The following is a 13,364-nucleotide window of genomic DNA, read 5'->3' as shown; positions in this document are numbered from 1 at the left end:
CTTCCACTTGATTTCCCTTTAGTGCCACCCTATTATCCTCCTCAATTCGAAGACGGACAACTAAGTCCTCAACGGTCATCTCTTTTCGCTTATGTTTAAAATTATTCTTAAAGTCTACCCAACTTGGAGGCAATTTCTAAATCATGGAAGCTACTTGGAATGTCTCACTAAAAGTCATTCCTTCAGAAATCATATCACCAATTAAAATTTGCAAGTCTTGAACTTGACTCATTAATGTTTTAGAATCAACCATCTTAAAGTCCAAGAACTGGGCCACGACATATTTCTTTGTACCCGCGTCTTCAGTTTTGTACTTTCGTTCCAAAGTGTCCCATAATTCTTTGGCACTTGGTATTTTGCAATACACATTATACAATTCATCAACAAGGCCATTCAACACATAGTTGCTGCAAAGATACTCAGAGTGCTTCCAAGCATCAAGAGCACTCAAGGCTTGAACATTTGCAACCTCCTCTAGTTGAGGGGGAGACTCGGTCAAAAACCTCACAAGGTTCAAAGTGGTTAGGTAAAACATCATCTTTGGTTGCCAACTTTTGAAGTTCACACAATAAAATTTTCCTGGTTTTTATGCATGGTTAGCAACAGTTTGGGCTGCGTGGGTACCAACCAATGGTCCCATGGTGGAAGAAGTTGACCCAATAGCAGTGGATCCCATGGAAACGATAGTGGAGGATGCAACAGTACTCGCCATTTCTGAAACAAGAGCAAAAATGATTAGGTTTACCGAAAACCAAACTAAAGAAAGAATAGGTTTACAAAAAACCATTGAACAAACTTACAAAATTAACACCCACCAGAATGTATGGTAAAAAATAAAAATAAAGAAAAAAATACATCCTTATAAATGCCCACATTTATGACTCTGGTCAAGAAATAAAGGGTCATGTAATAATAGTATCGTTCAAAGGACTTTATGGTTTTTTTTCCTAACCCAAGGACATAAACATCATACTAGGAAATAAAAGAGAAATAAAAAAAATAATGATACAAAGTTACCAACCATCCACTAATTTTAGGAAAAAAAGTAGAAATTATTACAATAGGCTTACTAAATAAATGCCAAAGGTGGAAAACTAAAGCAAACTTTAGCGATAGCAAATATAGACCGAGAAAAAATATCCATTTTTTTAAAACAATGAACAGCTGTTTGAAATATATGTTTTAAGCTTGTAGGAAAACCGTTTATAAAATAAACTAAAACTGAAAACTTTCATTAATAACAATCCATATTACAATACAAGAACAAGAAATGAAATTACAATAGAGAAACCAAATTACTAACATATAAGAAGAAATAACAATGCGAAAAAAAGGTGACTGAGGCACGTGTAAAACACGCTTCCCTTAAAACAGATTTTCTGGCCACCCAGGTGAACCCGTCTGTTTCCCAGGGTACAACAGCCTAAGCAGATTATACTGCCGGGATTAGCCTAGCACCTGAACTATTCCTGAAACAAGAGCGCGTAAGATCGAAAAATCGGGAAATTCTTTTGGTTGTGTGTGAGATTGCATGAACAATATTTCTCTCATCTCAACCTTGGACATCCATGCTAGTATATATAGTGGAGCCATGTGTCAACCAAAATACTTGAGTTAATTCACCATTCATTATATGAGTTAAATGATGAACTTAATGTGACACTTATGAGATTTTGAATATCTCCATTAATCTCCTTCAACCATGGAAATCAAAAGGTCATCGATTTCTCATTCATATCAACTACATTTTTGGAATAATATTATAGTAGTAACTACTACAAATAATTATTTATCTCCAAATATTAAAATTTCCAACAGTGCGCTCGGGATTAGTTGAAAGGGAAGGAGTTACCTCAACTTCTCCATTTTCATCATCAGTGGGCTGGTCAGTGGGATCTTCAGTGCCAGGTGCTTCGACATTTATTTGTCCATCATCAGTTGCATCCTTCGGGTGGTCCCCATCAGAATCGACCTTCCCAACAATTTTGTCAACCATGGTTTGAATAACCTAATGAGGAAGTTTCTTCTTGAGAACTTCTGGCTCGATACCTTGAAAGCTGAAAAAGTTAGATCATACCAACGAGCAACAACCTCAAGGTATGGGAAGGTATTGATCCCCATAGCTCTCACGACACTTGCTAATTTAGTGGCCGCATGGGGTCGGTAAGCTGAAAGGAGTGCGCTCGGGATCAGTTGAAAGGTGTGGGAGAAGGAGTATGCTCAACCTATCTCACAGGAGAAGGAGTGCGCTCGGGATTAGTTGAAAGGGAATGAGTAACCTCAACTTCTCCACCATCATCATCGGGCTGATCTTCAGTACCAGGTGCTTCGACATTTATTTGTCCGTCATCAGTTGCGTCCTCTGGGTGGTCCCCATCAGAACTGAACTTCCCAACAATTTTGTCAACCATGGTTTGAATAACCAAATGAGGAAGTTTCTTCTTAAGACCTTCTGGCTCAATACCTTGAAAAGCTGAAAAAGTTAGATCATAACAACGAGCAACAACCTTAAGGTAAGGGAAGGTATTCATCTCCATAGCTCTCACGACACTTGCAAAGTCTGTGGCGACATGGGGTCGGTAAGCTGAAAGTTTATCAAGGGAACGACCAGCTTGACCTGCCTCGAATCCAATGGACAGCCCATGATGACGACCGTGAGCAATGTCCACAAACCTCACCAAGGACAGAGTTGAATTCACCACTGTGTAAAGATAAGAGACAACATGAGGAATACCTTGCTCAAACCACAAGCGTTTCTCGGAAAGAAGCTCATCAACCTGAGATTGAAGGTTAGAAATGGTAGCATTCACAATAAGCTTCTCATCGGTAAGCTTCTACCTCTCACCTTCTGTCTTCTCACGCTCAGTAGCTAGTTTCGTTTTCTCTTCAATGATAGAGTTTCTCTCTTGACTGACCTTATGGCGCTGCTCGTAAAGGTCCTTGGCATAAGCTTCCACCATTTGTCGATATTCTTCTGCGGAAGCCTTAGCAAAAGCAATATCGTGAACTAAACTCTGTTCATGAGTGATCAAAGTCCCAACCTTTTCATTCGCCTCAACCAAGGAGATCTCCAACTTCACCTTCTCATCCTTGAGCTTCTTGATCTCTACTTGAGCATAACTTCATCTTCCCAAACCATCCAGACTGAGAGCAATCAAGCAAGCCAGGTACTGCATAATCTTTGCCATAACCTCACCATCACACAATGACTCGACAACCTTTTTCCCATATGGAAGAATGCAATGAAGAAGAAGATCCTGACAAACGGAAACCTTCTTCAATGTGTCACAATTACGAATCTTCCATGTTGGAACATACATGGAAGTCGCTTCATTAGAAGAAGCACCTTCAGCATCAGTAGTTCAGGAATAAACCCCTTCCCCTTGACCTTCTCTAAAATAATAGCTTCCTTAGCAAGTTCCTTAACACTAACAGGCTTCTTGTTTTTCTCCACCTTCTTACCAACAAATGCAAGATCCGATTTCTTAACAATAGCTTCAATAGTCTTCTCAAATTAGTAGTTGCAGCCTCCTTCTAGACACCCGGCTTCGTAGGTGCCTTCAACAGTAAAGGAGTAGAGCTTCTAGGAAGTTTTCTCCAAAGGAAGGACCGTAACCAGTAACTGAGGCCACAAGAGCAGCATCTTTGTTAAGATCAATGGGATCAGCAACATAGGAGCTTGGAACAGAAGCTGCTTTCCTCCTCTTACAGCTCCGAGAAGGAACATGAGCAGCTTTCCTAACAACACCTTGGGCTGGAGGAGCAACAGAGGTCGAGGTGGTAACCCAATCTCCAGAATGACGAAAATCCTGGGTACACTCGATAACATTCAGATGACCAGCAGTTACCTCGGAAGATACAAAGGTAGCAGACGAAGAGTCTTCAAGATCAAGTAATTCTAAACACTAATTTTACAAAAAATAGAAGAAGGTTATGGTGAAGAAGAAGAAAAAATAAAAAGCACAAATAGAAACATAGAATACCTTCCCCATTCATAAAGATTTTTAACTCAGTATGAGAATTAGGCCACTTGATGCTATGACCCAAGTAAACAAGAAATTCTTTGGGGAAGGTCCGAAGCTTAACAGACACATACCGAAGATTCTTAAGAAAGGCAACATCAAGCTCCTCAGCCTTGGGCTCAACAGGGTTCAAAGCAGGCACATGTTTCCTCCACATAGGAGAAAATTGTAGAATAGAATTTGACACAAAGAAAAACTTATCTTTCCAAGCAGAAGTAAGACCAACCGTGCTCGAAATCAACCATGTTTCACAGTGAGTCTTTTCGATAGTGAATTAGTTCCCTATCTTGGCAAGTTGGACGAACCTCTGGTACATCGGAAAAGTGGGCTCGTATCCAAGAGAGCGACGCACAACCTAAAAATGCAGTATCTAAACAAATCCGATGGGGGCCAATTGGCCAAGACAAACGTGATGATACTCCAAAACCCTAACGAAAAACTTAGTAAAAGGATATCAGAGATTGAATTGATTGAAATACCAAGTATAAAGGGTAATCTTTCCTCGAGGATAAAAGGAAACATGAGTGGAATATTTAGGCAAATCCAGCTGAAGATCAGCCCCAATCCCGTACTCCGAGCTAAATTGATCAAGTTCCAATTAGGTTAGTATCGAAAATTGGGTAGGCATGTCGCCTTTTGATCCCATGATTGAAAAGATGGAAGGAAAATGGTTTTTAATCTTCTTTAAAGGAGAATATAAGAGGAATAAACCGCTAGACAAAAGGAGGTTACAAAAGAAAGAAGATAGGCGGAAAAGAAGGAAAGTTAATTAGAATGGAGGTTCCTGTGGGAGTAATAAGATAAAATTTAGAAATTCAAATGCCCAAGGATAGGTACAGGTGGAAGGTCGGGATCAAAGTTGGGTTATATGTAAAAACAGGTTTTGTAATGACCTCCTGACACAAAGGTCAAATTTGTCAGACATAGCAGGAAGCGTTTATCAAACTGGTAGTCGCAATAATGATCGGCATATCACTATTAGAAGCTTCCAGCTTCCACCCTAAGGCTCAAACACAGAAGCTTAGGGTCGTAAGCTTCTAACTTCCAGACCAAACGATAAAGATACATTTTGTCACACCCCGAATTGGTATGGATATTTTAGGGATGTTACACATTTTCCAGCTATTGGGCTTCAACATACAAGCCCAAAAATAGTAAAATGGGTACCGCAATAAACATAGTCAATACAGACAGAATTCACATCGACTCACAACTGCAACGCCTGAGGTTTACCTACCAATTTTGTCGCGTAACTCACCGGTGAATCACTAATTTCCATACGAATTAGAACGTGAAATTCTAAAATATTCCTACCCACAAATATGCCAAATAACTTAGTGAGAATTACTATTTTCGATATCAATTAAATAATTTTAATCTTTAATACCCTTTATGTCTTTAAGACAATTAATGATTAAAATCTAGAACCCAACGTTACATTCACATAGTAGTTAGGTGACCTTTATCCTACTAATGAATTAACAAGGTAGTCAACGTTTGATGATTGCAACCCTTTACAACTTCCAGTTTTATGGGATCGGTTAAACATCATATGTTTAGTTGGCATGTTTAATCCCATCAACACCTTTGTACGCCATTCTTCGGTGACCCTATTCACATGGTTTCCAAATCAAGCCGTCCTACTTACACACACATGTGAATTTGACATACAAGTGGTTAGGTGACCTTTATCCCACAAATATGGCATACCCACCTCAAACTCACAAGGTTTCTCCAATGTGGTTTGGTGACCTTTATCCCACATCGAGTTCCCAAGTGATTCGAGTGTTGTATAAAAGGATGGTGTTAAACTTGTTTTAACAGGGATTTAAGTTTTCTAAATTCTAGATTGGAAAAATTATTTATGTACCTTGCATTTGCATGCATTCAAATGTATGGTACTATGTTTGAAAAGTTTTTTTCAACGTTCCTTTTAATAAAGCCCATTTTATTGTGAAATCATTAACCTTTAATAAAACCAATATTATTACCTAATGATTTCTAAGGAACCAATTTTATGCAAGTTGTTGATATTAAGTTTGTTAATTATCCTTATCCATATAAGATAAAACAAAATATATAAATCAACCACGCAAGCATAAATAAACAACCACAAGTTCATAACCATAGCCTTCTAATCTTGGCCACACTTGTTGACCGAAACAAGTGTGCCAAAAGTCTCTCCTAGGGACCAAATGCACAAAGGCATGACCAAATGAACAAAGACATGTCCAAGTGAACAAAGGCATGTCCAAGTGAACAAAAGCATGTGTTGGTGAACTCCCACTTGATTTCGCATCCAAATGCTTCAAGTGTCCACTTTTGTGTTGTGACTTCTCCACGTTGTTTGGGCTCCAACTTCAGCTCCTAGCTTTATGGGCCTCCAAGTTTGGGCTTTGGTCTTTTGGGCTAAAATCCCATCTTGGACTATGAGGTCCATTAAGGATCAAAACGAAAAACCCTAACTTTGTTACTTCTTCTTTTACAAAAAATATATCCTAATACATTTTTCTCTAGTAAAAGAAATACAACTAATCTATTTATTATTGCAAACCAATATGAATGAATGTATAGATTACAAACCCAAATAAAAGAATATTACAACCAAATTGAATATTGAATAAATCACAACACAAACACACATCCAAACACAAGGTCATGGCAGGTTATGAAAATCCAAATGCACATACAAATATGCAAGTATTACATGTCTAAAATAGTTCCCCTTTTGAACCTCAAACTTTCGGCCAAGAATAAGAAAACCGAAAGTTTCGGGTTTTGCCCAAACAAAACAACCAATCATCCAAATGACTTAATTCTTCAAGATTATCACGTGCATGTAAAGTATAATCTTGAAGAACCAACGGGTAACCAAAAGCCCCAAAAATTTTGGCCATATGGTGAACCACACCATAAAACCCGAAAAATTTGTAGATCCATTGATGCATGTATCCGTATAAGCGGCTCTTGATGCCATTGTTGGGTTTTAACAAGATTATCAAAGTCATATATACCCATTTATATGAAAAACACAGCGGATAGATTACTTTAAATATTGTTATTTAGATTAATATAAAACCCGTTTTATATGTAAAACCCAAGCCCCAGATCCGGATACGAATTACATACATACCAAAACCAACATCCATAGGGGGTTTATGTAATACAACCTTTCAAGATGCAAGAAGATGAAGGAGATGGCAGTTTGAATGGATAGCCTTCAATGAAGAAGAGCCTCAAGCTTGTATACCCTCCAAGCCTTCAACAAACCCCTTGCTTTCTTGGATTTGATCTTAGAAAACCCTTCTTCTTGTTCTTACTTGGCCGAAAATGGTGTAAGAGAAAAGAGAGAGAGAGTTTTTTATTCTTGTGTGTGAGAGAGAGAAAGTATTGTTGAATTAACTCATCCACCAACAAAAATGGTTGCATGTCCTTGTAAATAACAAAACATTAAAGTGATGAGTGAGAGGGGGAAGGGGGTGGGGGGCGGCCACCCATGGGTTCCCACCCATTTTTCAAATTCAAAACAATATTATTTTTTTACTTATGTATGTTATATGTAACATAACATAGCAAGGTACATGTATTTTGTAACATGTATTTTATGTTTGTCATTTAACCAACTTAAACAACAACATAAAGTAATTTCTCTCAAAATATAAATTAATCATATAATTTATATGTTACACAAGTGCAAATATCTAGAAACCCATTTCTAAATATTCTAAGTGTTAATATTTATTTTTTTAGATCATATCTTAAATAAATATCATGGTGTTTGTCTAGCTTGTTATTGGGTATGACCCGACTTGGATCATAACGTACTGTCCACATCAACTCTAATATGTGTCTTGGGCAGACCGATTCCTACACTAACAGCTATAACCAACTGAACAGAAAGTCGGATTCCCCATAATCTAAACCATATCGATCCAAACCCTACTCCAGAAATTACAGGGTCAATGTGGTGGACGATGATGAAGATCATGATTCTTATCTAAACTTAAGTGATTATTGTTTTTCAGTTGATATTTCCGAATTAATGTGTGCTATGTAGGATTTAGGTGATAAGGCAAGATGGCCACGAAAGAACAAGAAAAACACTGCCCGGAAAGACAAGTCCAAATAGTGTGTTTTTCATGATGATTTTGGCGATATGATAGAAGTTTTCATTACTCTAAGGAGGGAGACCAACTATTTACTCAGCAAGGGTCACTTGAAAGAGCTGCTGGGAAAGAAGCATCAAAATCGGTATCCCGAGTAGGATCCTAAAAGGGCAGAATCTCCACCACCGGGCGCTCTGATTGTGAACGTTATCTCTGGAGGATCAGATATTGTGTCACGTCCTACTCAGCAGCTAGAAGGAATGCCAAAGTAGCCAAAGCAGAAAATCCCAAGGGACCAATGCCCAAAGAATATGTAGTCACATTCGATGTAACGATTCCGACGAAACCCGGTATACCCTAACCGGTAGACAATAGTTACGTCATACTTAATGTCTGGTACATGAATTACCATAGTAATTATACGAGAATACATGGTTCACTGTATTGATTGTACGTGAATATATAATTCATCGTATTGAATATGCGATTAATCGATCGATAGTTATTGAAACCCGAACGAATCGAGGGTTCAATTATAGACGAGATATATGATATTTAGTGATGTTTACGAAGTATTAAAGCTTCGGGATAAGTGAATTAAGGCACAGAAAAAAGAATTTCGATTTAATGGTACGTCGGTACATTAAACGAAACCTTTAATACCAAACCAAGCAAGAGACAATCGATCAAGCCGAAAAAGATGCGACATTATTAATAATATGATGTTTTAAGTTAACGAAAGTCATGGTTTGAGTTTTTAAAGTTCTTAAGTCGGTTTTATATAAATTTCATTTTTTAGCCGAAAAACGACCGTTTTAGCCTCGTTTTAAGCCGAATTAAACATTTAACCGAAAAACGAACTGAACCAGATTATCCAAAACATTATCCGGATTACGAGAATCCAAACATGTGGCCTAAAATGAAGAGGTGGGTCCCACCCCACCCCTCCAAGAGACCGATCGGACCACCACCCCCACAAACCCACTTCATTTTTCTTTTTTCACACAAACTCATCCAACAATCTCCAATCCTCTCAAGATCATGATCCAAAACCGAGAGTTTTTAGCAAGAAAACAAGGTAAATAAGCGAGTTAATCACGTTTCCATCTTCGTTTCTTGAGTTTATTTGCAAGGAAATGAGGTTTCAAAGATGAAAACCGATTCTTGCATGATCAAGTGATGAATACGGGTTATACAAGGGATCTTGGTCCAAGAAAGGGGTTAAACGAACCAAGAACGAATTTTTACGGTTTAAATCTTTGTTTTTGTATCATAACCGTAACCATGAAAGAAATGGCTTGATCGTGAGTGTGACTTGCTTGGTATTGTGGTATGTTGTTTGTAGGCTCTGTGTTTAGTGGTAGATAAGGCGGAAAGACGAGTTTGTAGCTCGTAGTGGCGGAAAACGAAAGGTATATTCGGTTATGTTCGGTCTTGGGAAATTTGGACAGATTGTTGATGCTTTAGAGTTAGGTCATGAAATTTTACAGGGATATTCTACACATGAAAATAAGAGTTCTGTGAATATTTGGTAATTTTTGGATAAAGGATGAATATTTGGTGAATTTAATGCTCGGTTTTGGCCAAAAATGGTGAAAAATAGTTAAATATCATGAAAAATTCTGGAAAATTGCAGATAAGCTTTATATATCATGTATAAGTCACACACAAAATTTGAGGTCAGTTGGAGAAGTCTAAGTAGGCTTTTCGGTTAAACGAGTTCTAGGGATTTCTAGCTCGGTTTTGGTGAAAATGGCATGTAAAAGAAGATTTTGGTTCTGGAAAAATTACAGGGAACTATGTGGATGGCAGGGGACATCCAGGAGAAATTTGGGATTTTTCTAAGATCGTTTGGTATTTACGACATATTTAGTGATTAAATGGTGTTTAAAAATAGATAAATAAACTTTAAATATAAAAATTAATTCTGGAAATATTTTTATAAAATTCCCCACTGTCAAAAGGTCATTTGTGCAAAATTTCAAGATCCGAGATTAAACGGATAATTATTTGTGCAAAAACAAGCTTTTAAAGCTTAAAACGAGTAAACCGGTGAAGTTCGCTTAAGCGAGCTGACTGGTGTATAAAAACCTTAAAAATGGACTATATTCATATAAATGAGTTAAACAAGTAAAAATGAATCATCCGAAAATAATTCGGATGATTTGAGTAATTTTAACCTATTTTAACAGTTTCCGGTACGCCAAAGACGGAAACGGGTCCCGCGGCCAATCGGGACGTCTAAACCGAGCTATAATTTCACATCTTTAATTAAATTATCAGTCAACCACTATTTTCGGGTCGTGTGTGACCAAACTCATTTTTGAAACATAAAAACGGATAACCGTGCTAGGCACGCAAAACGAGAAAAACGACTAATAGTAGTTGTGACCATGGAACTCTAAACGACATCACAATCTGAGTCCGGAGAAGTGTTTCTGGGTTAACCTTGCCCCCAGAACGGGTACAGTGCTGGGTTAACAGTGTCCCCAGATGTACCGGTTAACTCGGTTAAAGTTATATAATCAATAATTGTATAGTAACGATCGTAGGGATCATATTACAGATTGGACGTGTTAACTGATAATGATTGCTGTTACTTGTTTGCATGTGCTAAGGTGAGTTTCACGAGCCCCCTTTTTACTGAACTGTTTTAAATGTTTTCCCGGGGCGGAAGCATGTTACTACTGAAATATTTAAGTACATACTGAACGCATGGATTTGCGTGGATTTTACTGAACGCATGGATTTGCGTGGATTTATATATATTGTTTATTGTACGGGAATCGTACGGAAATGTACTAAGATGGTAATTGTCTGAGTTGTTAACATTGTAAGGTCCCGCAACAGTGTTCTGGGTTAACAGTGTCCCCAGATGTTATTGGAAGTGTTCTGGGTTAACAGTGTCCCCAGAGGTTATTGGAAGTGTTCTGGGTTAACAGTGTCCCCAGAGGTTATTGGAAGTGTTCTGGGTTAACAGAGGTTTCACTTGTGGGCTCAGCATAATTACATCGATAATATTATATTTTGATATTGATATATCATGGTTTACTCGAATTGTGTAACTCACCAACTATTCGTAGTTGACCCGTTTTCTCACATGCTTTTCAGGTACAATTAAGATGAAGTAATTGCTTACGTGCTAAGTGCTTGATGTGTGTAAGATTTGCGTGCAGGATGTTAGGATACATTATAACAAATAGAGTTATGTATCGTATGGTATGATGTGTGTATCACCTAGACGGTAATGAAATACGAGATAATGTAATTTTGAAGTATATTAATGCATTCAGTTTTCTTTATAAACAATGTGGTTGATATCAGAGGTGTCTGTCGCATCCCGTTTACGTTTCCGCTGGGGTTGCGGGGTGTTACAGAAGTTGGTATCAGAGCCATTGGTTATAAAGATTTAGGATGTCTTTAAAAGATACCTAAAATATAACCAGTAGCTCAAGTATTATAGGATCTGAATATCAACTAATAATATATAGTGACGGGATCTGGATGAACTTGAATGGACAAGTGAGTTATTATGGTCCGGAACATAATAATAGACTTGTCTGCACGAGGGAATTCAGGGGAAGTCACTGGGTACATTAATAGGTAAAAATGGCAACATATGTGTAAAGTATATAATATTATTTATACGTGCTAATGTGTGTGTGTATATATATATATATGTACATATCTTGTGGGTACATGTATTGAGAAATGGGACCCGGATAAGGAACCGGGGGATGAAATAATAAAAGTACCGAGGATGCTGAAATTTCTAGAGCATCGGTTGATAATGAGTCTGACTTATCGGGCCATAGTTATGATAGTACCAAGTTAGATATCCCGTTTGACATTAACCAGAAATATCTAGTAACCGTCACTCCCAACCAAAATTGATAAATCCCTTACCCTACCAACACCGGTACCGTATATCCTAATAACCCCCTATGTTCACCCGAACCGCCAACCCTCACGTACGGACGGACCTGTACGTGAACCTATTCTTATTCCGTTAAAAAAAAAAAATTGATAATAAATGAGCAGATAAAAATAATATATAGAAATATATATATGTAATTCTCACTCTCAAACATAGGAGACATACCACCTCCAGATCGAGAATTACCGATTTTTGCGAACCTAGAACGCCCGAGGACATTGACTGAGCAAGTGATAGAGTTTCCCATAATAATAATTGATAATATTTGAAGGCAACCCATGTTGCGCGATTACCTTGAACCTTGTAACTCCCTAAGTTATCCTTACATCCGTTAGATGTCTATACCTATGTATTCTCGAATAGAATGATTACCCGTACACAAAGAGGTGTGGGAATCATTATAGCATAGTTGGTTGTTCGTTCGTAGGTGGTATACCGTGTATGCCGGTTATACAAATAGACACGGATAGTATAACTCCGTGGTACGTAATCGTTGGTGCTCACGGTGAGCATGTATCGGTTATGCTGACATGCAGAAGGATATTGAAATCAAGCATATTAAAACATTAATCCTTATTGAGAAAGATCTATATGTCAGTTGGTGACAAGGGTTATGAAACATATTTAAACGTTAACCGACGTCAGGTTAAGTCCATGTGTTATTATATTTGTGGGACATATATATACTAGATACTGGTATGTGTAATATGTATGATAATATTTGGTGTGTATGTGTACCTGCTGTTATGATTGAGCTGGTAACGAGTTATATGGTGAGATTAGTATTGATTACTGCGTACGGGATGAGTACGGCAGAATGACATAAAATGAGTAACTCCAATGATGGAGATTGATATGATTCAGTTGATTGCTCAAGGATAGCAGATGATGATACCGAATGTCGTATCACAGATCACTGCTAGTGTTGATGCAAATGTGATAGCAGACTTATAGATCGAACAATCACATGATTATGAATATTTCAATTCTTGGTGGTATTACTAAAAGTGATAATGTTCCACTGAATACTATTATGACTACAAGTATTAGTTATAAACTAAACATGAATAGTAGTCGTAATGAATTAGATCCGGTATGAAGGATACGTCTGTTGATTGTGTTAAGGAAATTATTAATAGTTTACTGATGGTAAAGGGAGGAATAGATTAGCGAGTGGATAGAAAAGATCGAAATGGTTAAGGATATTGGTTTGAGTCTAGAACATGGTGTAGTGAAATATGCTACAGATATGTTGGTAGATTATGTTGTATCGTGATGGAACACGATGGTACAAAATTA

This window comes from Bidens hawaiensis, unplaced genomic scaffold, assembly GCF_021521415.1.
Source record: "Bidens hawaiensis isolate Kalapana, Puna unplaced genomic scaffold, B.hawaiensis_p1.1 tig00032056_1, whole genome shotgun sequence".
In the NCBI taxonomy this organism is placed as follows: domain Eukaryota; kingdom Viridiplantae; phylum Streptophyta; class Magnoliopsida; order Asterales; family Asteraceae; genus Bidens; species Bidens hawaiensis.
The sequence above is the reverse complement of the archived record's forward strand: the minus strand, read 5'-3'. Positions refer to the sequence as shown.